Genomic DNA, 23,933 nt, shown 5'->3' with positions numbered 1-23,933 from the left:
TCTCGGAGTTGGAACAAACGCTTTGATGAGGTGATCAAAGCATTTGGGTTTATACAAGTGGTTGGAGAATCTTGTATTTACAAGAAAGTGAGTGGGAGCTCTGTGGCGTTTCTAATATTATATGTGGATGACATATTGCTGATTGGAAACAACGTAGAGTTTTTGGAGAGCATAAAGGATTACTTGAATAAAAGTTTCTCTATGAAGGACCTAGGAGAAGCTGCTTACATTCTAGGCATTAAGATCTACAGGGATAGATCGAAACGCCTGATAGGACTTTCACAAAGCACATACCTTGATAAAGTTTTGAAGAGGTTCAAAATGGAACAGTCCAAGAAAGGGTTCTTGCCAGTTTTACAAGGTACGAGATTGAGTAAGACTCAGTGCCCAGCAATTGATGAGGATAGAGAGCATATGAGCACCGTCCCCTATGCTTCAGCCATAGGTTCTATCATGAATGCAATGCTGTGCACTAGACCGGACGTTAGCTTGGCCATAAGTATGGCAGGCAGGTTCCAGAGTAATCCAGGAGTGGATCACTGGACGGCGGTCAAGAATATCCTGAAGTACCTGAAAAGGACTAAGGAGATGTTTCTCGTGTATGGAGGTGACGAAGAGCTCGCCGTAAAGGGTTACGTCGATGCAAGCTTTGACACAGATCCGGACGACTCTAAGTCGCAGATCGGATACGTTTTTTTATTCTTAATGGGGGTGCAGTAAGCTGGTGCAGTTCCAAGCAAAGTGTCGTAGCAGATTCTACATGTGAAGCGGAGTACATGGCTGCCTCGGAGGCGGCTAAGGAGGGTGTCTGGATGAAGCAGTTCATGACGGATCTTGGAGTGGTGCCAAGCGCACTGAATCCAATAACCTTGTTCTGTGACAACACGGGTGCCATTGCCCTAGCAAAGGAACCACGGTTTCACAAGAAGTCCAGACACATCAAACGACGCTTCAACCTCATCCGCGACTACGTCGAAGGGGAGGACGTGAATATATGCAAAGTGCACACGGATCTGAATGTAGCAGACCCGCTGACTAAACCTATTCCACGGGCAAAGCATGATCAACACCAGAACTGTATGGGTGTTAGATTTATTACAATGTAATTCGCATGATGATGTGAGGGCTAGATTATTGACTCTAGTGCAAGTGGGAGACTGTTGGAATTATGCCCTAGAGGCAATAATAAATATAGTTATTATTATAATTCCTGTATCAAGATAATCGTTTATTATCCATGCTATAATTGTATTGAATGAAGACTTAAATACATGTGTGGATACATAGACAAAACACTTTCCCTAGCAAGCCTCTAGTCGGGTAGCCGGTTGATCAAAGATAGTCAGTGTCTTCTGATTATGAACAAGGTGTTGTTGCTTGATAACTGGATCACGTCATTAGGAGAATCACGTGATGGACTAGACCCAAACTAATAGACGTAGCATGTTGATCGTGTCATTTTGTTGTTACTGTTTTCTGCGTGTCAAGTATTTATTCCTATGACCATGAGATCATATAACTCACTGACACTGGAGGAATACTTTGTGTGTATCAAACGTCGCAACGTAACTGGGTGACTATAAAGATGCTCTACAGGTATCTCCGAAGGTGTTCATTGAGTTAGTATGGATCGAGACTGGGATTTGTCACTCCGTGTAACGGAGAGGTATCTCGGGGCCCACTCGGTAATACAACATCACACACAAGCCTTGCAAGCAATGTGACTTAATGTAAGTTGCGGGATCTTGTATTACGGAACGAGTAAAGAGACTTGCCGGTAAACGAGATTGAAATAGGTATACGGATACTGACGATCGAATCTCGGGCAAGTAACATACCGAAGGACAAAGGGAATGACATACAGGATTATATGAATCCTTGGCGCTGAGGTTCAAACGATAAGATCTTCATAGAATATGTAGGATCCAATATGGGCATCCAGGTCCCGCTATTGGATATTGACCGAGGAGTCTCTCGGGTCATGTCTACATAGTTCTCGAACCCGCAGGGTCTGCACACTTAAGGTTCGACGTTGTTTTATGCGTATTTGAGTTAGATGGTTGGTTACCGAATGTTGTTCGGAGTCCCGGATGAGATCACGGACATCACGAGGGTTTCCGGAATGGTCCGGAAACGAAGATTGATATATAGGATGACCTCATTTGATTACCGGAAGGTTTTCGGAGTTACCGGGAATGACGAATGGGTTCCGGGAGTTCACCGGGGGGGGGGGGGGGGGCAACCCACCCCGGGGAAGCCCATAGGCCTTGGGGGTGGCGCACCAGCCCTTAGTGGGCTGGTGGGACAGCCCAAGAAGGCCCTATGCGCCATAGGAAGAAAATCAAAGAGAAAAGAAAAAAAAAAGAGGAGGTGGGAAAAGGGGGAAGGACTCCTCCTTCCAAACCTAGTTGGACTCGGTTTGGAAGGGGAGGGTTCCCCCCTTTGGCTCGGCCGACCCCCTTGGGAGTCCTTGGACCCCAAGGCAAGGCTCCCCCTCCTCCCCCTATATATACGGAGGTTTTAGGGCTGATTTGAGACGACTTTTCCACGGCAGCCCGACCACATACCTCCACGGTTTTTCCTCTAGATCGCGTTTCTGCGGAGCTCGGGCGGAGCCCTGCTGAGATAAGATCACCACCAACCTCCGGAGCGCCGTCATGATGCCGGAGAGCTCTTCTACCTCTTCGTCTCTCTTGCTGGATCAAGAAAGCCGAGATCATCGTCGAGCTGTACGTGTGCTGAATGCGGAGGTGCCGTCCGTTTGGCACTAGATCGTGGGACTGACCGCGGGATGGTTCGCGGGGCGGATTGAGGGACGTGAGGACGTTCCACTACATCAACCACGTTCACTAACGCTTCTGCTGTACGGTCTACAAGGGTACGTAGATCACACATCCCCTCTCGTAGATGGACATCACCATGATAGGTCTTCGTGCGCGTAGGAATTTTTTTGTTTCCCATGCGACGTTCCCCAACACCCACTATGTTGATAAGATTTCTAGTCGCTTTGGATATTCAGACTGCAAAATTTGTCAAACACCATATGATCCTAGTGTGCTTATTCGAAAGTTTAAAGGCATAGCTATAGATCAATTGAGATTCTCTCAAATTATCGGTTCACTTATGTACCTAGCTAGCGCAACGAGGCCTGACATCGCGTTTCCTGTGAGCAAACTTAGCCGGTTTGTTGCAAACCCGGGCAATGTTCATTGGCGTGGTGTTGAAAGAATTATGCGCTACTTGAAAGGTACTGTCAACCACGGGCTTCACTATACGGGATTCCCATCGGTACTTGAAGGGTATAGTGATGCGAATTGAATCTCTGATGCTGACGAGATGAAGGCCACTACTGGGTATATGTTTACTCTTGGGGGTGGTGCTGTTTCCTGGAAGTCTTGCAAGCAAACGATCTTAACAAGGTCGACAATGGAAGCAGAATTAACAGCATTAGACACATCTGGTGTCGAAGCAGAATTTCTTCGAGATCTTTTGATGGACTTACCTGTGGTTGAGAAGCCGGTTCCGGCTATCCTTATGAACTGCGATAATCAAACAGTTATTGTTAAAGTGAAGAGTTCAAAGGACAATATGAAGTCCAACAAACATATAAGAATGAGATTGAAGTCTGTCAGACGTTTGAGAAACTCCGGAGTGATAGCGTTGGATTACATCCAAACGGCTAAGAATCTGGCAGATCCCTTTACTAAAGGGCTATCACGTGTTGTGGTAGACAGTGCACCGAGGGAGATGGGTATGAGACCCACATGAGTTGCCATGGCAGTAACCCAACCTATATGATCGGAGATCCCGTGAAGTAGGACCTGGGAAAACAAGCCAGTGGTGAACTAAGGAGAGTAACTTTACTAACCCACTCCGTTGGAGATGCAATACTCTCGGATACTGTATGGTAGGATGACTACTGTCTTAATGTGTTCTAAAGCTTATATGTAAGCAAGATGCTGTCCTATAGAGCGATCTTTGGAGGAACACACCTATATGAGCTTGACTGCTGGTCACAGTCTATGAGATTTGGGTGATCTCTAGTAAACTCATGAATATGCCAGGAGTGTGACTAATATGCTCCACCCGAGGGGTCACCTTCGGCAGCCTAGTACTAGTAAGACTTGTGGTGAAGCTTCTTTACGCCAAACTGACTATTCAAGGCATAGTCCATTGTTCAGTTGTAAAGGGGTGTAGCTACTTGCTCTAGGTGAAGCACAACCTTAACAGGTCTTCACTGAAATGCTGGTATATTAAAACAGTGTTTGGAACGAGGGAACACGATGTGCCCTTGAGATCTGGTGGGGGATTGTTGAAATTAGAGATGGGCCTTAGGCCCATAAGACAAATTTCAGGAAAATTTCCAAGGGCCCATGTAGGTGGTGGCATGACAAGGTGGTGGGAAGTTTAGTCCCACCCCGCTAGTGGAGGAGAAGTTGGACCCCTTTATAAGGGTCTCTTTTCCACATGCTATTGGAGAGTGAGAAGAGAAGGTGCCCTCACGCACTCCTCCTCCGCCGCCCGCCTCGCCACGCCACGCCTCGACGCGACGCGGGAATAAGCCGAGCCGAGCTCATACCTACGCGCTTATTTTTGCCGGTCAGGAACGGAGAATACGTAACGGACAAGGCACGATCCGAGACGTCGGATCGTGGCCGACTCGGACGTGGGTTTGGCCCACGTCTCTCCACCCAGCCGCCTTTATAAGCAGGCTATCACCTACCCTAGCCGTCACGAGAATCAGATCACATCTGCCTCACGCTTTCGTTCCTTGACTGCTGCTGCGGCCGGCGACTCCGTCCCGTTTACCGCGTACACGGTCGACGGGAGAGCAGGCCTCCGAAACCTCGCCTCTCCGGTTCCTGTACGGGAGAGGGGCGATTAGGTTTTTGGGAAGCGATCACGTGACTGCTCGCCTCCGTCCGTCTGCTTCGTCTATGTCCGCGTCGCCCTCGTCATCGCCATGTCTTCATCAAGCGAAGCTGACCGTCTCCGCGAGAAGGCCGAAGCCGAGAAGAAGGCGGCAGAGGATACTGCCGCCGCCGCCGCTGCTGCTACGACCAACTGGCCGATCGGAGGGTACGATGTGTTTGTCTCTCTCCTGTTTGTGTCTGCACTAGTAGTATTGCCTATATGCGTAGATGTTTCTGCTATATGCGTAGTACTTGCTAGTATACTCCGTGATCAGTATGTCATGAACCTAGTCAATGTCATGTTAGTAATTATTTAATGGATTAATCTGCTCGAAAAATTATCTATTTACTCAACATTCTCAATCAGCGGCCGGCGACGACGAGGTTCTACGTGCAGAAACACTAGTTGCATGGACTCACAAGAGAAAAGAAAAACACTAGGCATTTGTCTGTTAGCCTGCAGAAACTGATAGGCGTGTCCGTCAACTTGCTGATGACAGGTATTAGCTACAGCTACTACTGTAGTTGTTCTTTTTACGGCGATTGAACCGTGGAGACCAGCAGCGAAGTTTCGGCGCGGTTTCCACGGCCGCGCCGGGTTCGTCGCGGATCGAATCGCGGCCGATCGGCTCTCGATGCCTCCCCAGTCACAGTCAGTCCCCAGGCAAGCCTCTTGTACGGGGTCAAGTAGGGTTGACCTGCACGCGTGGAGGGAATATATACTGCCTCCACTCTTTTTGTAGAGCGAGATTCGCGCTCCAGCTGTGAGGCCGCCCTGCTCGACGCCTCCAGCGCCACCGGGAACGGGGGGACAGCGATCTACGCCTGTCTCCTCCGTGGTTTCGTCCGGCTGGGCAGCATATCCGGCCGCCGTCGCAATCTTTACCCGACTAGGCGAGTTCAAGACGATAACCGTGAGCATGCGTGCTCCCTATGCCACCCGTTTCAGTTTCGAAAGCCCCGTGCGCGCGGGCAAAACTCGAACCGGATCGGCGGGCACCGAGCGACAGGGACGATGAGCCCAGCGCCGGAGCAGACCATGCATGCGTGCTGCGTGTCGCCACTACCCCTTGCCTGCTCCACGACAGGCGTACGGCTCAGCGATGTGACTGTACAGCAGTACAAGCGGCCTGGCAGGTTGGACCGGAAATTTTATTTCGTCAGATCAGCGTTGCGTTGCGTTGCGACAACCATAGGAAAAAAATTACATGTGCGGGTGTGTTCAGTTTAGGGCAAAATTGACAAAAATGACCCTGGGGCGAAAGAACTTACGGATTGACCCCTCAGGGGAAATAATTTACCGGCCTAACCCTTTTGTGTGGCACCCGACACCTAGGCGCCACACTGTACTGTGTGACGTTTAGGTGTTCGGCGCCGCACCCGCGACCATGTGGCATGTAGGGGCTCACCCCCAGGCAGTGTGACGCCTAAGCCTCAGGCGTCACACATTGTAATGTGTGGCGCCTGACCCTTAGGCGCCACACATTGACTTATAAAGCCACGGGTCAGTCCCCTCCCCACCCCCTCCCTCATTCCCCTCCCCCAGCCCCTCTCCCAGCCACTGCCCCCTCCCTCAAATCCTTCTCTAAATCACCAAATCTGAAGGTTTGGACCGGACATTTGTTGTCCAATCACTCCCCTAAGGTAATCCCCACCTCTCCCCTCATTCTCATCCAAAGGAAATCTTTTGTGTTCTTTTTTTTTTGCAAATTTGAGGAAACCCTAGTTTTTCATGAAATGTGGGATGTATATGATATTGTTGGTTTTGTTTGTATGTTAGGATAAGGGGTATGATGGGGTTAGGATTATGGTTGTTTGGATGTGTGCATTATGATTGTTTTAGGATTAGGCTATGGTTAGGCTAGGGTTAAGGATGTTTGGTTGTGAATAAGGGGAGAGGTGGGGATTACGTTAGGGGAGTGATTGGACAACAAATGCCTGGTCCAAACCTTCAGATTTGGTGATTTAGAGAAGGATTTGAGGGAGGGGGGCAGTGGCTGGGAGAGGGGCTGGGGGAGGGGAATGAGGGAGGGGGTGGGAAAGGGGCTGGCCCGTGGCTGTATAAGTCAATGTGTGGCGCCTAAGGGTCAGGCGCCACACATTACAATGTGTGACGCCTGAGGCTTAGGCGTCACACTGCCTGGGGGTGGGCCCCTACATGCCACGTGATCGCGGGTGTGGCGCCGAATACCTAGGCGTCACAAAGTGCAGTGTGGCGCCTAGGTGTCGGGCGCCACACAAAAGGATCAGGCCGGTGAATTATTTCTCCCGAGGAGTCAATTCATGAGTTCTTTCGTTCCAGGGGTCATTTTTCAATTTTGCCTCAGTTTAGTTCAGTTTCGCCGCGGCTTCGGGTGGTTTTGGACAGGGCGACGAGGCCCTTGGATCGATGGCATTCATGCACAGCTGTAAGTCACCGCGTTGGTAGTAGAATCTGGAATAGGTGTTGGAGGCATAGGTTTGCTCTACTTCCTGGGGCTCTTGTTTAGATTATTGTTGTACCCTGCCCACGATGATGCGGTGATTACAATAACGTTGATTTGGTGAAAGATGCGTCTTCTTCTCGCAGTCAAGTTGGTTGGGCAACGCAGGGTCAAAATCATGAAAGGAAAATTAGATTTACTTCCGGCCGCTGGAAATTTTTATTGTTACCAGAGCTAAAGTTCAACATTTTCACTTGTATCTATAGTAAGAATAACTGCTAATGATCCCGTAAAAGACTAGTAACTGCTAATGCATTGTAAGGGAATAAAAATACGGAAACGTCTACAACTTATCTAGTTGAGACATAACTATACCTTGTTCACCACACACCATCTATGTGTTGTTGGTATATTTGTCTCTTTCTTTGAAGCAACTAGTTAGCAAGCGCTTCTTCGGGAGCATTCTAACGAGCACTTATATGGGCCGTCACTTCGCGCGTTCTCACACGCTGCCACGTGTCGCGCTCTGAGCATTTATTTCAGATTTCTATTTTTTTTAATTTTTTTACACGTGTTTTCGGTTTTTTAGATTGTTTTTTCATTTTTTTGGTTTTCAGTTTTCACCAATCTTTCTTACTTTTTTTAAACGAGAGGCACGGTTTTGCTTTCATGAAAGGCACATTTATTTCTTTGCGAGAGGCACGGCCATGCCTCTCAAAAACGAAAAAAAGCGTATTTTCTGTTTTTTTTACGAGAGGCATGGTTTTACTTCCACGAGAAGCACAATTTTTCCTTCACGAGAGGCACGGCCGTGCCTCTCGGAAAGGAAAAAACACCTTTTCTGTTTTTTTAATGAAATGAACGGTTTTGCCTTCGTGAGAGCGTGCCTCTTAGAGAGGCACAATTTTACCTTTGCAAGAGGCACGGTTTTACCTTCGTGAGAGTCTGCCTCTTCGAAAGGAAAAAAAAAATGTTTTTTCCCAGAGGCACAGTTTTGCATTTGTGAGAGCCACGAGCCTCTCGGAAAGGAAAAAGTGAAAAAACGTGTCTTCTGTTTTTTTCAATCGCGAGAGGCCTGTTTTTTTGGTCTTTTTTTTTGTGAAAAAAAGTTCGACAAAACTCATCTGCATGGGATCTAGTTTTGAGGATCGCGATGTGTGAAACCCAACGGTATAAACGTTTAGAAATTCGGACGCACTGTTTAGAAGATAAAACGTTTTGGAAATACGAATCTACAAAAAAGAAAAAATGCCCAAGTTGCCACAAGTCAAGTGTCACCTATGCAGTACGTCACTTGTTGCGACCTAGGTGAGAGTGATCTTTGAAAAATATATTTTTTAATTAGTGATTTGGTGCTTTTTGTCTCGTTGGTTGCCTTTTCTTTTTATGCATTATACGGTAAAACCAGCCCAGATTATATCCCTGCATGCACGTTACCTATTGCAGGTGCGACAGGGTTTCGCCTGGACTGGGCCGGTCCAGGTTCTTTTTATGAAAAAAACAGATTACATATTCGAAAATGCGAATATTTTTTTAAAGCATGAACATATTCTGAATCTTGAGAACAAATTTTCAAACAAAGAATAAATTTAAAGAATCTTGACCAAATTTGGGACCGCGAACAAATTTTTAAAGCACGAATTTATTACGAGTCTTAAGAGCAAAATTTTGAAATGAAGAACAATTTTGGAAACCTCATTTTTGTTTGAAAGGCTGAAAAATATTTTTAAAGCACGGACATTTTTTGAACCTTGAGTATAGACTATTAAATGAGAACAGTTTTGAAAAATCCTTAACAAATTTATAAATGAGAACAATTTTTGAAAATACGAACATTTCTTGAATCTTGAGAACAAATTTCGAAAGACAAGAATATTTTTTGAAAAACATTTTTAAAAGTCCAGAACATTTTTTGAAAATCCAGAACATTTTTTTAAATCCAGAAATAATTCTGAAAAGAAAATATTTTTTTTCGAATTCGAAGAACAATTATGGAAAATCGCGAACATTTTTTGGAAACCCAATTTTTTTCCTAAAAAGTATAAAACATTTCCAAATTTGAAGAACAATCGTTGGAAACTCAGTTTTTTTTTAAAAAAATTGGGAATATTATTCTAAAAAGAAAAAAATATTTTTCGAATTTGAAAAATTTATTTGTAAAGCCATACGTTGTTTGAAGAAAACAAACATTTTTTGAATATGCAGATTTGTTTTTGAAAATCCAGAACATTTTTTGAAAATCTAGACCAATTTTGAAACATGAACAGAAAAGAAGAAAAAAAATAGAATAAAGAAAAATAAAACGAAAAAGAAGGAAACAGGTTCAGGGAAAATCTAGAAGGTTTTCAAAACCCGGATCTGTGAAATGCGCTAAACAGGGTGACCCAATGCGCCCATCATTCATGAAATCTAGAAGGTTTTCACTATGGCTTGTTTCAAGCGAGACAGAACGCTAGATCGATATAGGCGCCTTCATAAACGAGCCGGCCCAGCAAGTTGGAGGCCACTGCCACATTTTTCACCTTATTAGCTTTCTTTTTTACTTTAATTTTTAGTTATGCTTTATTTTGTATAAAACTCTACTAATAAAAACACGAGAGGGCAGATCCAAATCACAATCACAGCCGTCTAATCACTTAATCAAGGGTTAAAAACGTCGTTAACGAAAGTAGACAGTTTTCGTTAGCGCTAATCAATCCCTCGCTCGCACGCTCCACGTCTCGCGGTCAGCGCCTCCTCCCCCGCTCGCCCGCCTCCTCCAACCTCCCGCCACCGCGCCGCCGCGACTCCTCCCCCCTCCCCCCGCTCGCCCGACTCCTCCCCCCGCCACCGCGCCTCCTCCCCCGCTCGCCCGCCTTCTCCCCCGCTCGCCGCGCCTCCTCTCCCCGCTCGCGCCTCCTCCCCCCGCTCGCCGCGCCGCGCCTCCTCTCCCTCGCTCGCACGCTCCACGTCTCGCGCCTCCTCCCTCAACGGTCGCGCACCCACCCTCCCACACCCTTTCTACCTAAGTCAGCCCCCAAATCGAGATCGGTCAGGAGATGCACATGGTGCTCCCGACCACACCGTGCTTCCCGATCGGCGTCAACGTCAATGTGTTCGTGGCTGCGCATCGGGTGAGGAGGTCGCCGCGTGATATTGCGCCGAGGTCGGCGACAGGGGACGACGGACGCTCGCCGTCGTCCTCCTCCTGTGCGTCCATGGCGCTCACCACGGATGGTACCGCGTGCACCCTCTCGGCGTCTCCCACTGCAAATCCCACTACTTGAATCGATCTCCATGGCTCATGGTTGTCAGTACTCTGTTTGCCTGGAGAGGTGTTGCCGGAGCTCTATGTGGCCTTCAATGCAATTGTTTGGCCAACAGCCACGTATCTTCGTAAGAGGAGGAGAGGGGGAGGAGAACGAGAGGCCTGGCGGTGGCTACGGAGGTGCTCGCCGGCGAACGTGCTTCGACGGTCGTCTGGCGCGTGCGGTTGGATTGGGGCGCTAGAGTTTCCATGCCGCCGCTCCACGGCAGAAGGTTGACGAGGAGAAGCAATCGGCCAACGATGGCTCCGATTATTGTTATGCGGCAACCACGGCTCGGGAGTGGGCAGTGGCTGATTTATCTGCTCCCCATTCCCTCGCCCTTCAAAGGTTCAAGATTTGGGGTCCTCTTCTCCTAGACGCCGAGAATAAGGGGCCGATCCAGGAAACCAAGCCTGATGGACTGATTCTTCGTGAAGATCCGCGCATACACAAGAAGCAGACACACATGCACGTGGATGGATTTGTCTTTGAGAAGCACACGCACACATGGAAACTACAAGCCGCCTGTGAAGACAGCTTCAGCCTCGCCACCAAGGACGGAATCACGGAAAGGTCTGCTTCATCCGAACCGACCGCGAGGACCACGCTCATGTACACACATACATATACCAAGATTGATACTGACGATGAATGTTTTGTAAGTAACCTCTTTTCCCTGCCCCTCTTATATTTACAGAAAATTCAAGTGTGGTACACATGTGAGAATGCTCTGCTTCCCTCTACTATACACATGTGGTAATTCATTATCACTGATTAAGAATGAAGAGCCACTACATTCTTGAATATTGAGACTGTGTTAGTTGGTTGAGGTTAAACTTGATAAATGCAATTTAATTTTGTATTCCATCTGACAATTCAGTTGTATTATTGATTTTGACAGTTTTCAGGAATTTTAAGCCGTCTTTTGATTTTAGCTTCGTCAACCATTCTGAATTATTTAATGTTAGTATGAGATACATGTGTTCCCAAGATTAACCGTGAGAAATGTGTAGCTGACCACTTGGGTATGTTTGATTTCATTACTAGATGCAGCGACAACCACCATTGTTCGTGATCTATTCAAAGATACATTATTAGCAGTGCAACATCTCTACTGATTCAATCAAATAGTTTGGTTCTTACTAATATTTAAGCCAGCTTCATTTTTAGCCTGCTCGGTTTTTGGGTGCATGTCTTTAATAGAACAACAAATTGATTTTAGGTGCTAAAATAAACATTGAAGGCTACTTCTTCATGGCAACTATTTGTAGAAAGCAATCCCGGTGGAGATCCCGACTATCGATGTGAAGCCAGGGTGGAAGAAGGGCATGGAGATCACCTTCCTAAAAGGAAGGATCTGATTTTTCCGATGCAGTTATGTGTTTCAAAAATTTGTTGGGATGCTATTTTTGTATTAATTCTATTGTCTATGAAGTTATATTTACAGATATTTCATTTTTCACATAAGAAGACACACCTTTTTTTGTTTTAAAATATTTTTTGGAGTAATTTTTTTGATTAAACTACATGATGTTTCATGTGTGTGAATTGCATTTTAGCTAAAAAAATAGATAACAAGGTGCAGAGGATATGAATGGTTGTGACTTCAAGAGTCGTACGGGGAGCCTACTTGATGAGATTGAGGGGAAGTTTTTTGAGGAAAGGGTCGCCCTTGAAGCCAAGTACCAGAAGTTGTATGAACCATTGTACGCTAAGGTACGCTTACTCCGTGTTTATAATGTTTCAGGTGAATATATGAAAAGATATAACTTCTGTCCATTTCCTTATGTGCAAATTGTTCCATTGTTTTGCATGGTTTCAGAGGTACAACATTGTAAATGGAGTTGTGGAGGTTGATGGCGTTGCTCAAGAACCTACGAGTGAAAATGCTGCAGAGGGGGGAGATTCAGATGGTATGAAATCAAAGTTTACACTACCTCTTAGAGATCACCATTCTGATGTTCTGTTAACCATTTTTCAGCTAAAGGAATACCAGATTTCTGGCTCACTGCTTTGAAATCAAATGAAGTGCTGAGTGAGGAGGTAATTCATAGCGTGTTGTATTTGTAGGTGTTCTTAGCTCCTCCCTTAATACATTTCTGACTATGTACTTGCTTAATTCTAGATCCAAGAGCGTGATGAGCCTATTTTGAAATATCTAAAGGATATGAAGTGGTCTAGAATTGATGACCCTAAGGGTTTCAAGCTTGAGTTTTTCTTTCATGCAAATCCTTTCCTCAAGAACTCTGTCCAAACAAAAACCTATCATATGGTTGATGAAGATGACCCGATTTTGGAGAAAGCAATCGAGTTAGTATTTCTTTACCTATTAGTTGTTGTTTCATGTATAGGATTCTCATGTTCTATTGTAATTGATGATTGTATGTGCATTGGTTATTAGACTAACACATCATGTGTGCTGGAGGACTGAAATTGAGTGGTATCCTGGAAAAAATGTGACACAGAAGATTCTAAAGAAGAAACCCAAGAAAGGTTCAAAGAACACAAAGCCTATTACTAAAACTGAAGAGTGAGACAACTTCTTCAACTTTTTCAGCCCCCACAAGTAGCTGAAGATGATGAGGACATTGATGAAGATGCCGTATGTTCAAGATTCATTGCTTATTTCACAGAGAGCAAACTATGCATTCTTCACAATTCATACTAAACTTTTTCATTCAATCTGTGATGTAGGATGATGAACTTCAGGGTCAAATGGAGCATGATTACGATATTGGGTAAGTGTTGTTCATGTTCCGATGCATGTTTTTTAATGGGAACAAGAGACCATTTCCCTGCATATAATGCCATGTCTACACATTGAGTTGTGTATTTGGGTCTGGCAGAAGACCCATATTGCTGAATTTGTGTTGCTGTTAAAATTTAACTTTTAGGTCTACAATAAGGGATACGATCATCCCTCATGCTATTTCTTGGTTTACCGGTGAGGCTGTGCAAGCTGAGGATTTTGATGATATGGAAGATGGTGATGAGGATGACGATGATGAAGAAGATGACAAGGATGAGGACAAGGACGAAGATGAGGATGAAGACGAGGAAGAGCTAAACAAGCCAACGAAGAAGGTAATCTTATCTTGCATCCATAGAAGCACCTATTTCCGCTCTCTGCAACATTACTCTGTTCAACTGACCTTGCTAATACATTTCTTTTGTATTTGACTGGGCAGGTGGCTGGCAAAACGAAGGTACAAACTCTACACTCATTTGAGAAATTGGTGATTTGCTTTCTATTTGCTGCTTGGGGAAACATGCGTGTCCCCTGTTTTCGGATCTGCCTTTGTACTTGACAGATTATGTGTTTTGTTTAGAGGAATTTCTTTTGTACTCGACAGATTAGGAGCTGCTGTTAGGTTCCACTGAATCAGTTTTTAGCCCTTGTTTCGTATGTTTTGCAGAGGTTAGAGGAGTAATTAGTCTTCTATGTTTCTCTAACGAGTGTGTGTCTGGATGAATACATATTGATATAGTAGATGAGAAATTACCATCTGGATGTGCACAAAATGTTCTCCGTTTTTAGCGAGTACATGTGGATGTGCATAAAGTGTTCTTTTTTTAACGAGTATATGCAATACATAGAAAATGTATATGGTGGTTTCCATTTTGGATTACCTGTCCAGTACATGGAGCTTATTTAATTTCCCATTATTATAGCTTTATCTGTATTGCTTGATAGATCAGGAGCTGGTGCTATGTTCCACCAGATCGAATTTTTACTCATATTTCTTAGGCTCTGCAGAGGGTAGAGGGGTAATTAGCATTCTTTATTTTTCTAATGAGTGTATGTGAATTCATTCACAGAGCAGAGGAACTGTTACCATTCTCTTTGTGTCTTAGTAAGTATATGCGGATGAACATCAAGTGTTCTCTTTTTTTCTATGGGTCATATGTTGATGCATAGAAAATGTATATGATGATTTCCATTCCGGCTTACATGGGTAGTACATGGAGCTCATTTATTTTGTCCGAACAGTAATACTTATTCACAGATTTTCTTGCCTCAGAATTTATTAATCCAGTTATGGTATGGTTGCCTATTACTCCAGATGATTTTATATTAGCTACAGAGGACACGTATGTTGTGTTTCCTTTGCCTAGAGAGCACACTAAAATAATGTTTCTATCGATATCATTAACTGAAACATCATGATTCCATTTTTGATCAATCAATGGATCTGACTAATATATATATGTGTGTGTGTATATATATATATATATATATATATATATATATATATATATATATATATATATATATATATATATTGTAAGAGATATTATTCACGTGCCATTGGTGCATGCTTTAATTGTCAACCACGGGCCCGGCGCCGAATCTGGCAAACACGGGTGCCACACCTCCAGCGATTAGATAACTGATTCTACCTATCAATTGCATTTGTCATCTTGATTCATTCCAGTTTTGCGTCGCTCCGCTAACCCTAACATTGCAATCGTATCTGTTTCGGGCCGGCGTGCACGAAGGGACTCCCTCTGACTAGATGTCCAGAACACGGATGAGAAAAATTCATCCTTAATAATAGAAGTCCGACCAAGAACTATCAGTGTAATGAAGGGTTTTTTGTTATTTTTGTGGTACTGGATTTTATACAAAATGACATGGATGGGCCAAAAATCAAGGGTATGTTATATAGCCATTGTTCATACTTGGAACTCCAATCTGATGGATTCTGCTTGCTATTACTAAAGATAACGATACTATTCTTTATTGTATTACAGACTATCAAGACATTGGTGATTATATTAAACCAACATAGTTAGATTTCTTAGTTATGCTGAATATCAGAAATCATGTCATGGTTCCTTGCCTGCTCATTTTGCACTGTAATTTCTTTTGACAATATGATGTGATCACACATCATTACAAGATTCTTTAATACTACCTTTGTAGAACTCTGGTCTAGGAGTATTCAGCCAACCGTGCTTTCAAACCAATAGAGAATGTGAGAGATAATATGTTGCTCGATACTGGTGAGGATAGTGCACTATTTTGCTTGATATTGAAACATTAGATCTTGTTCTATGAAACTAAGACTATTTCTTGCCCCTAAAGCCGTGAAACTTCAACGAATACATATGTGCTAGACTTTGATGAGAAGTTAATATGTATATGGTAATTCTACCTTATAGGAATACCTACATTATTCCTAGACAAATGGAAGTCATATACTCCCTTTGTTCTTCAAAAATTATCTTGTTGGAAATATTTTGGTGGTTTCCAATGCAGACTAAAATTTGAGTTGATGGTGCTTTCTGCAATTATCTTAATCTCAACCATAAGATTGAGAGAGATCAGTAGACATTAGATCTTTGAGTAAAAAAATGTAAATTAGAACCTTTGGTGAATTGTAGAAAGCAAGATTTCATCGTTTGATATTGTAAATGACCTAGACTTGATGGCAACATAATTATTTTACGCCGACCTATTGAACCATGGAACAACATTCCTGAGCTTCAATATTTTGGTATAATAACAATCACATCCGATCTCCGAGTTGCCAGTTTCATCACCATTACTGCCATTTTAAACAATCTAGGACCTAGACTCGACGATCACATAGTTATTTAGATTGGTGTACTGAGCCATTTTTTAGCAGGCGCCAATTATATGCCAAGCTTTATATAGTTGGAAGCCGAAAAGTTTAGTGACAAAAAGCGTTGTCACTAGAAGTTATTTGTCCAATGAATGTGTGCATATCATTCACTTGTCTTGATGTGTGCATATAATAAAGTTAGCGTGGGACATTTTGTTCAAAATAAGGCATGCTTGGTTTTTGGAGCTGCATCCATTACCTAATGAAAAGAAGTCATATATCCACCTCACGGGTGTTTGTTTTGCACAATCTTATACATTAGGACTTTGTACTCCTTCAGAAACAACACCTTGGCAATATATTCTTGCTACTTTTCCTCATTTCATAACCGTAGTTTCGGTCGCAAATGTTCGAAATATATGCTTGTTCAGAGGTGATGAATCAGATGAAAAAATCTAAAAGTAAGTGATTATTTGTTCATGTGTTGATCAAGTGATCATGTTTGGACTTGAATGATAAATATGGATGGAGCTATTTTTATTATTAAAGATTGTTTTTCAGTTGGAATTATTGTTGTAAATAATATATTTATGTGTGTGCAGTTTGTGATTCTATATTCATGATATTTAGATAGATCTGATTTGTTCCTTTATAGCATAAATGGACTTGAATTATATTATAATTAATGAATATGCACAATGTACTTTAATTTGTTGAGATTTCAAATGAGGTTGCAGGAATCAGAATGGAACTCTCATGTGCCTGACATAGCTTTTATGTTTTATTTTTAGATGAAATTTCTATATTTACTTACCTCAAGATATATTTGATTTCATTTTTGTGTGTTGAGACAAGGAACAAGCAAACTATTGATTTTGCGAAGAACAATTGTCACTGAATTGTTGATTTTGATAAAAAAAACATGTAGCCTGGAAACAAGAAACACTAAATGATGTAGGAAAAGATGATTCAGCCTGCAGATTAATGTCAAAGAGAACAGACTGGAGGTGGTGTTTGGGGCAACATTGGCGATGGTCTTAGTAGCTAAATAGTGGCGAACATCAGCTGTCGTAATATTGTGAAAATATATTATGATTAATTCTACCTTGAATATATAATTTAGGAAAGTCGTGTTCAGTACATATCTCGTCAAGATTTAAATTCATACAATATGTGAAATGTTTGCTAAATCCTTGCTTGTGCAAGACTACATATCACTATATGTGAACTTAAAATGTAAGCTTCATATATTCAAATATTGTTTATTTATTAAATTTCAACAAAACGTGTGTTACACGTGCAAGCTTACTAGTATATTACAAAAACACTTACTCTCTAGATCTGTATTATTTGTTGCAGCCTTAATACAACTTTATACTAAATCTATGACAGTTAATATAGATTGAAGGAAGCACATAAACATTTTTAAAACTGTTAATCATGTATTTAAAAAATGTTAAATGTGTATAGAAAAAATATTTCTCCTGTATATGAAATATGTACAAAAATTTATAATGTATTACAAAAAATGTTAATCAGGCATTTAAAATATTAATTAAGTATTTGCAAAATGTTAATCAAACACTTGAAAAACACTTCATACTATCGGATGTAGTTACTCTCATGTCTCATGTACTACTATGTGATAGTATATACAATAATTTATTATTTTAGTATGTTCATATACTATATCTAAGATATTCGAACGTGAGTTATATGAAAAATTTACAAGTGAGCCATAGTTTTTATTGTATTTATGAAAACATAAAAAGAGTGTTCAAAATATGATACACACTACCAAAAAACTTGTATATATATTACCTAAACATTCCTATATACTATATAATACACGTACATATACTTTGATATAATAGATACTAGCCAGAACATACGAAACAAAAGTGGAAGTAACTACTCCCGGTAGTAGGAAATTGTTGGAATTATGCCCTAGAGGCAATAATAAATATAGTTATTATTATAATTCCTGTATCAAGATAATCGTTTATTATCCATGCTATAATTGTATTGAATGAAGACTCATTTACATGTGTGGATACATAGACAAAACACCGTCCCTAGCAAGCCTCTAGTTGGCTAGCCAGTTGATCAAAGATAGTCAGTGTCTTCTGATTATGAACAAGGTGTTGTTGCTTGATAACTGGATCACGTCATTTGGAGAATCACGTGATGGACTAGACCCAAACTAATAGACGTAGCATGTTGATCGTGTCATTTTGTTGCTACTGTTTTCTGCGTGTCAAGTATTTATTCCTATGACCATGAGATCATATAACTCACTGACACCGGAGGAATGCTTTGTGTGTATCAAACGTCGCAACGTAACTGGGTGACTATAAAGATGCTCTACAGGTATCTCCGAAGGTGTTAGTTGAGTTAGTATGGATCAAGACTGGGATTTGTCACTCCGTGTGAACAGAGAGGTATCTCGGGGCCCACTCGGTAATACAACATCACACACAAGCCTTGCAAGCAATGTAACTTAGTGTAAGTTGCGGGATCTTGTATTACGGAACGAGTAAAGGGACTTGCCGGTAAACGAGATTGAAATAGGTATACAGATACTGACGATCGAATCTCGGGCAAGTAACATACCGAAGGACAAAGGGAATGCCATACGAGATTATATGAATCCTTGGCACTGAGGTTCAAACGATAAGATCTTCGTAGAATATGTAGGATCCAATATGGGCATCCAGGTCCCGCTATTGGATATTGACCGAGGATTCTCTCGGGTCATGTCTACATAGTTCTCGAACCCGCAGGGTCTGCACACTTAAGGTTCGACGTTGTTTTATGCGTATTTGAGTTATATGGTTGGTTACCGAATGTTGTTCGGAGTCCCGGATGAGATCACGGACGTCACGAGGGTTTCCGGCATAGTCCGGAAACGAAGATTGATATATAGGATGACCTCATTTGATTACCGGAAGGTTTTCGGAGTTACCGGGAATGTACCGGGAATGACGAATGGGTTCCGGGAGTTCACCGGGGGGGGGGGGCAACCCATCCCGGGGAAGCCCATAGGCCTTGAGGGTGGCACACCAGCCCTTTGTGGGCTGGTGGGACAGCCCAAAAGGGCCCTATGCGCCAAGAAGAAAAAAATCAAGAGAAAAAAAAGGAGGAGGTGGGAAGGAAGGGGGACTCCCTCCCACCAAACCAAGTCCAACTCGGTTTGGGGGGGAGTCCTCCCCCCTTGGACTCGGCCGACCCCCTTGGGGCTCCTTGAGCCCCAAGGCAAGGTCCCCTCCCTCCCACCTATATATACGGAGGTTTTAGGGCTGATTTGAGACGACTTTTCCACGGCAGCCCGACCACATACCTCCACGGTTTTTCCTCTAGATCGCGTTTCTGCGGAGCTCGGGCGGAGCTCGGGCGGAGCCCTGCTGACACAAGGTCATCACCAACCTCCGCAGCGCCGTCACGCTGCCGGAGAACTCTTCTACCTCTTCGTCTCTCTTGCTGGATCAAGAAGGCCGAGATCATCGTCGAGCTGTACGTGTGCTGAACGCGGAGGTGCCGTCCGTTCGGTACTAGATCGTGGGACTGATCGCGGGATTGTTCGCGGGGCGGATCGAGGGACGTGAGGACGTTCCACTACATCAACCGCGTTCACTAACGCTTCTGCTGTACGATCTACAAGGGTATGTAGATCACTCATCCCCTCTCGTAGATGGACATCACCATGATAGGTCTTCGTGCGCGTAGGAAATTTTTTGTTTCCCATGCGACATTCCCCAACAGAAATATTTGTCATAGGGTGGTTCTATTCTTATACCACCCCTTAGGACCTTATTGTAACACCAATTGAGCTTATTGTGACACCACTTAGGGACCATGCCACCGGATATAGAGAACACCCCTAAAAAACAAAAGCGAACTTCCCCCACCCTATCCCACCTTCCTCTCTCTCCTCCCAACTCCCGCACCACCCAGCCCCCAATCCTCCTCACCTTCTTCTGCCATTGCCGCATCGGGAGGCCACACACCATCGACCAGCCTTCCCCGTCGACACCTACGCCGCCGACATCTTGCCGGGCCACGAGTGTAGGAGATATGCCCAGAGGCAATAATAAATGTTATTGTTTATCTCCATGTTCATAACTATGTTTATGTTCCATGCTACAACTGCTATGGTTCTTGAGTGTACAATAACCACGAGGCTCGGAGGAAGACTCATATGCACGCGTGAAATAATAAACGGTAAAATGTATTCCTAGTCTGGCCTCTAAGACTAGCTCAAGTGTTGCATGACGGTTCTGTTTCCGTGATCATGGGCATGGCTATGCTGACAACTTTGAGGGCACAATGTTAGTAGAACACTTCTGTTGAATCGACCCATTTGATGTTATGCTATGAGATACATTCGTCACAAGTTAATGGTTAATAACCCAAGGAAAGTTAACGATTGCATAATTCCTTAGACCATGAGAGTTTCGAGTTCCTTCGTACTTGCTTCGTGAACTTTGGGGTTTGTTAAAACGTCATCTGTAACAGGGTGGCTATTACGGCTCCTTACAAGTTCATGGAAAAGTATGGCAAGTAACTTGGTAGCTCAAGTTTGGGATTTGCTCCTCCAACGTTGGAGAGATATTCTTTGGGCCCTCTTGGTGTTATAGTATCCATCCTCGTGTGGCCACACACATTGTGATTTGATCACAGGGATGCTGAAACACGGAAACGAGAAAAGAGAACAAAACCGGTAACGAGGTAAATGGCATAGTGGACAAACCGGGGATGCCGACATGCCTCACCTCGGGTATTTGTAACACATCGCAAAGTAAAAGGAATAGCACACGACAACTGGAGGTTTGGTCGAATATTTATTCGTGTGGGTATATGGGGTCAATATGGGTGTCCACGGCTTCGATGTTGATCATTGATCGGAAAGTGTTCCGGTCATGTCTATACTTCACCAAACCTATCGGGTCACACGCTTAAGGGTAGCCTTGTTAGGTAACGTAGCATAAATTCGAAATTTTCCTACGCATATTCAGATCTTCCTATGGAGAGACCAGCAACGAGAGAGGGGTAAGAGCATATTCATACCTTTGAAGATCGCTAAGCGGAAGCGTTGCTAGAACGCGGTTGATGGAGTCGTACTCGCGGCGATTCAGATCGCGGTGTGATTCCGATCTAGTGCCGAACTACGGCACCTCCGCGTTCAACACACGTGCAGCCCGGTGACGTCTCCCGCACCTTGATCCAGCAAGGAGGAGGGAGAGGTTGGGGAAGAACTCCAGCAGCACGACGGCATGGTGTCGATGGAGAGACGAGGTCTCCCGGCAGGGCTTCGCCAAGCACCGGCAGAGAGGAGGAGAATGAAGGGCAGGGCTGCGCCGAGGGAGAGGGAGAAGTTTGTCCCCCAAGGGCCAAAACCCCTGTCTATTTATAGGAGAAGGGGGAGGGGCTGCGCCACCCCTAGGGTTCCCTCCCTAGGGGCCGGCGGCCACCAGATGGGAAAGGGGGGCGGCGGCTAGGGTGGGGAGGGGGTGGCGCACCACCTGGTGGGCCTTAGGCCCACCTGGCTTAGGGTTTGCCCCCCCTTTTCTCTCCCCCACGCATTGGGCTAAGTGGGGAGGCGCACCAGCCCACCTAGGGGCTGGTTCCCTTCCCCACTTGGCCCACCTTACCTCCCGGGGTCGTTGCCCCCCTTCGGTGGACCCCCGGGGCCACCTCCGGTGGTCCCGGTAAGTTACCGGTGATGCCCGAAACACTTCCGGTATCCGAAACCATCCGTCCTATATATCAATCTTTACCTCCAGACCATTCCGGAGCTCCTTGTGACGTCCGGGATCTCATCCGGGACTCCAAACAACTTTCGGTAACCTCGTATAACAATTCCCTATAACCCTAGCGTCACCGAACCTTAAGTGTGTAGACCCTACGGGTTCGGGAGACAGGCAGACATGACCGAGACACCTCTCTGGTCAATAACCATCAGCGGGGTCTGGATACCCATGGTGGCTCCCACTTGCTCCACGATGATCCCATCGGATGAACCACGATGTCAAGGATTCAATCAATCCCGTATACAATTCCCTTTGTCTGTCGGTATAGAACTTGCCCGAGATTCGATCGTCGGTATACCTATACCTTGTTCAATCTCGTTACCGGTAAGTCTCTTTACTCGTTCCGCAGCACGTCATCGTGTGACTAACTCCTTAGTCACATTGAGCTCATGATGATGTTCTACCGAGTGGGCCCAGAGATACCTCTCCGTCACACGGAGTGACAAATCCCGATCTCGATTCGTACCAACCCAACAGACACTTTCAGAGGTACCCGTAGTGCACCTTTATAGTCACCCAGTTACGTTGTGACGTTTGATACACCCAAAGCACTCCTACGGTATCCGGGAGTTGCACAATCTCACGGTCGAAGGAAAAGATACTTGACATTAGAAAAGCTTTAGCATACGAACAATATGATCTAGTGCTATGCTTAGGATTGGGTCTTGTCCATCACATCATTCTCCCAATGATGTGATCCCGTTATCAATGACATCTAATGCCCATGATCAGGAAACCATGATCATCTATTGACTAACGAGCTAGCCAACTAGAGGCTTGCTAGGGACACATTGTGATCTATTTATTCACACATGTATTAATGTTTCCTGTTAATACAATTATAGCATGAACAATAGACGATTATCATGAACAAGGAAATATGATAACAACCATTTTATTATTGCCTCTAGGGCATATTTCCAACAAGCCTATCCGCTGAATAATAGACAGGGTGTGTGAGAGAAAATCACCGGAAAAGTTTTGGGGACAACAGAAGAGTTCCGGGGAAAGAGAACACCGGAAGAGTTTCGGTAAAATTGAAAAGTTGTTTCGGAGAATACCATTAAGTCAAATTGGTTTCGGCACATGCCTGGAAATTATTGGAGGGTACTAGAATTGTTCTGGGAAATTCTGAGATTTTTCAGAGAGAAAAACCGGAAATGTTCTAGACTGCGGGATCCGCTTTGGTTGCTTTCCGCACATGAAAATCATTGATGTGAAAATGTTTCAGAACGCGTCCATAATTATTTTAGTGGGTAGTGGAAATGTTCTAGGCCGAGAGAAAAAGTTTTGGATTTTTCACACGCGGAAAAATGTTTTCGGTGAATAGTGAAAATGCATTTATGCTTATGGTTGGAAGTTGACCTTCCACAAAATATCTTGAGGGGATGACATGGAAGGATAAGGGCACCCATTTTCTTTCCCTTTATGCCCTTGTGAAGGACCACTTTCATGGTTTTTTTGGGTATTTCAAGTGCCACCCCACACCTTGAGTTTTCCTATAAATAGAGGTGGAGATGCACTCTCCATACTCACTCTTTCTCACATACACATGCCATGCATGATCTGGCTTTCTCTCTCCCGTCCAACGAAATAGTTTCGTAGAGCCGAAAGGCTGTCTGGGTTCCGGTGGGAACTAGTTTTAGACGGTGAAGCCTTGCCAAATAGCTGACACCGTATGTGTGCAACCCTGTAGAGATGTCGTAGGTTTGATCTTTTGCCCGAGGGGCTGTTCGAGGGCACCCCGAAGGGCTGTCCAAGGATCTGTTCGGTGGGATTATCCGAGCGACTGTCCGGAGGCATCCTGAAGGGCTATCCAAGGATCCATCCGGTGGGACTTTCCGACGGACTGTCCCGAGGCATCCCAAAGGGCTGTCCGAGGATCCGTCTGGTGGGACGATCCGAGGGACTGTCCCGAGGTCTCCCGAAG

General features: G+C 44.3%; 1 pseudogene; it reads left to right on the top strand.

Annotated features, from left to right (window-relative positions):
* The first annotated feature begins 10,374 nt into the window (after positions 1-10,374).
* Positions 10,375-14,230, top strand: LOC123435225 (annotated as a pseudogene).
* The last annotated feature ends 9,703 nt before the right edge of the window (positions 14,231-23,933 follow it).

The sequence above is a fragment of the Hordeum vulgare genome, chromosome 1H (assembly GCF_904849725.1).
Source record: "Hordeum vulgare subsp. vulgare chromosome 1H, MorexV3_pseudomolecules_assembly, whole genome shotgun sequence".
NCBI classification, from domain to species: Eukaryota; Viridiplantae; Streptophyta; class Magnoliopsida; order Poales; family Poaceae; genus Hordeum; species Hordeum vulgare.
This window is presented reverse-complemented; position numbering and strand designations above follow the sequence as displayed.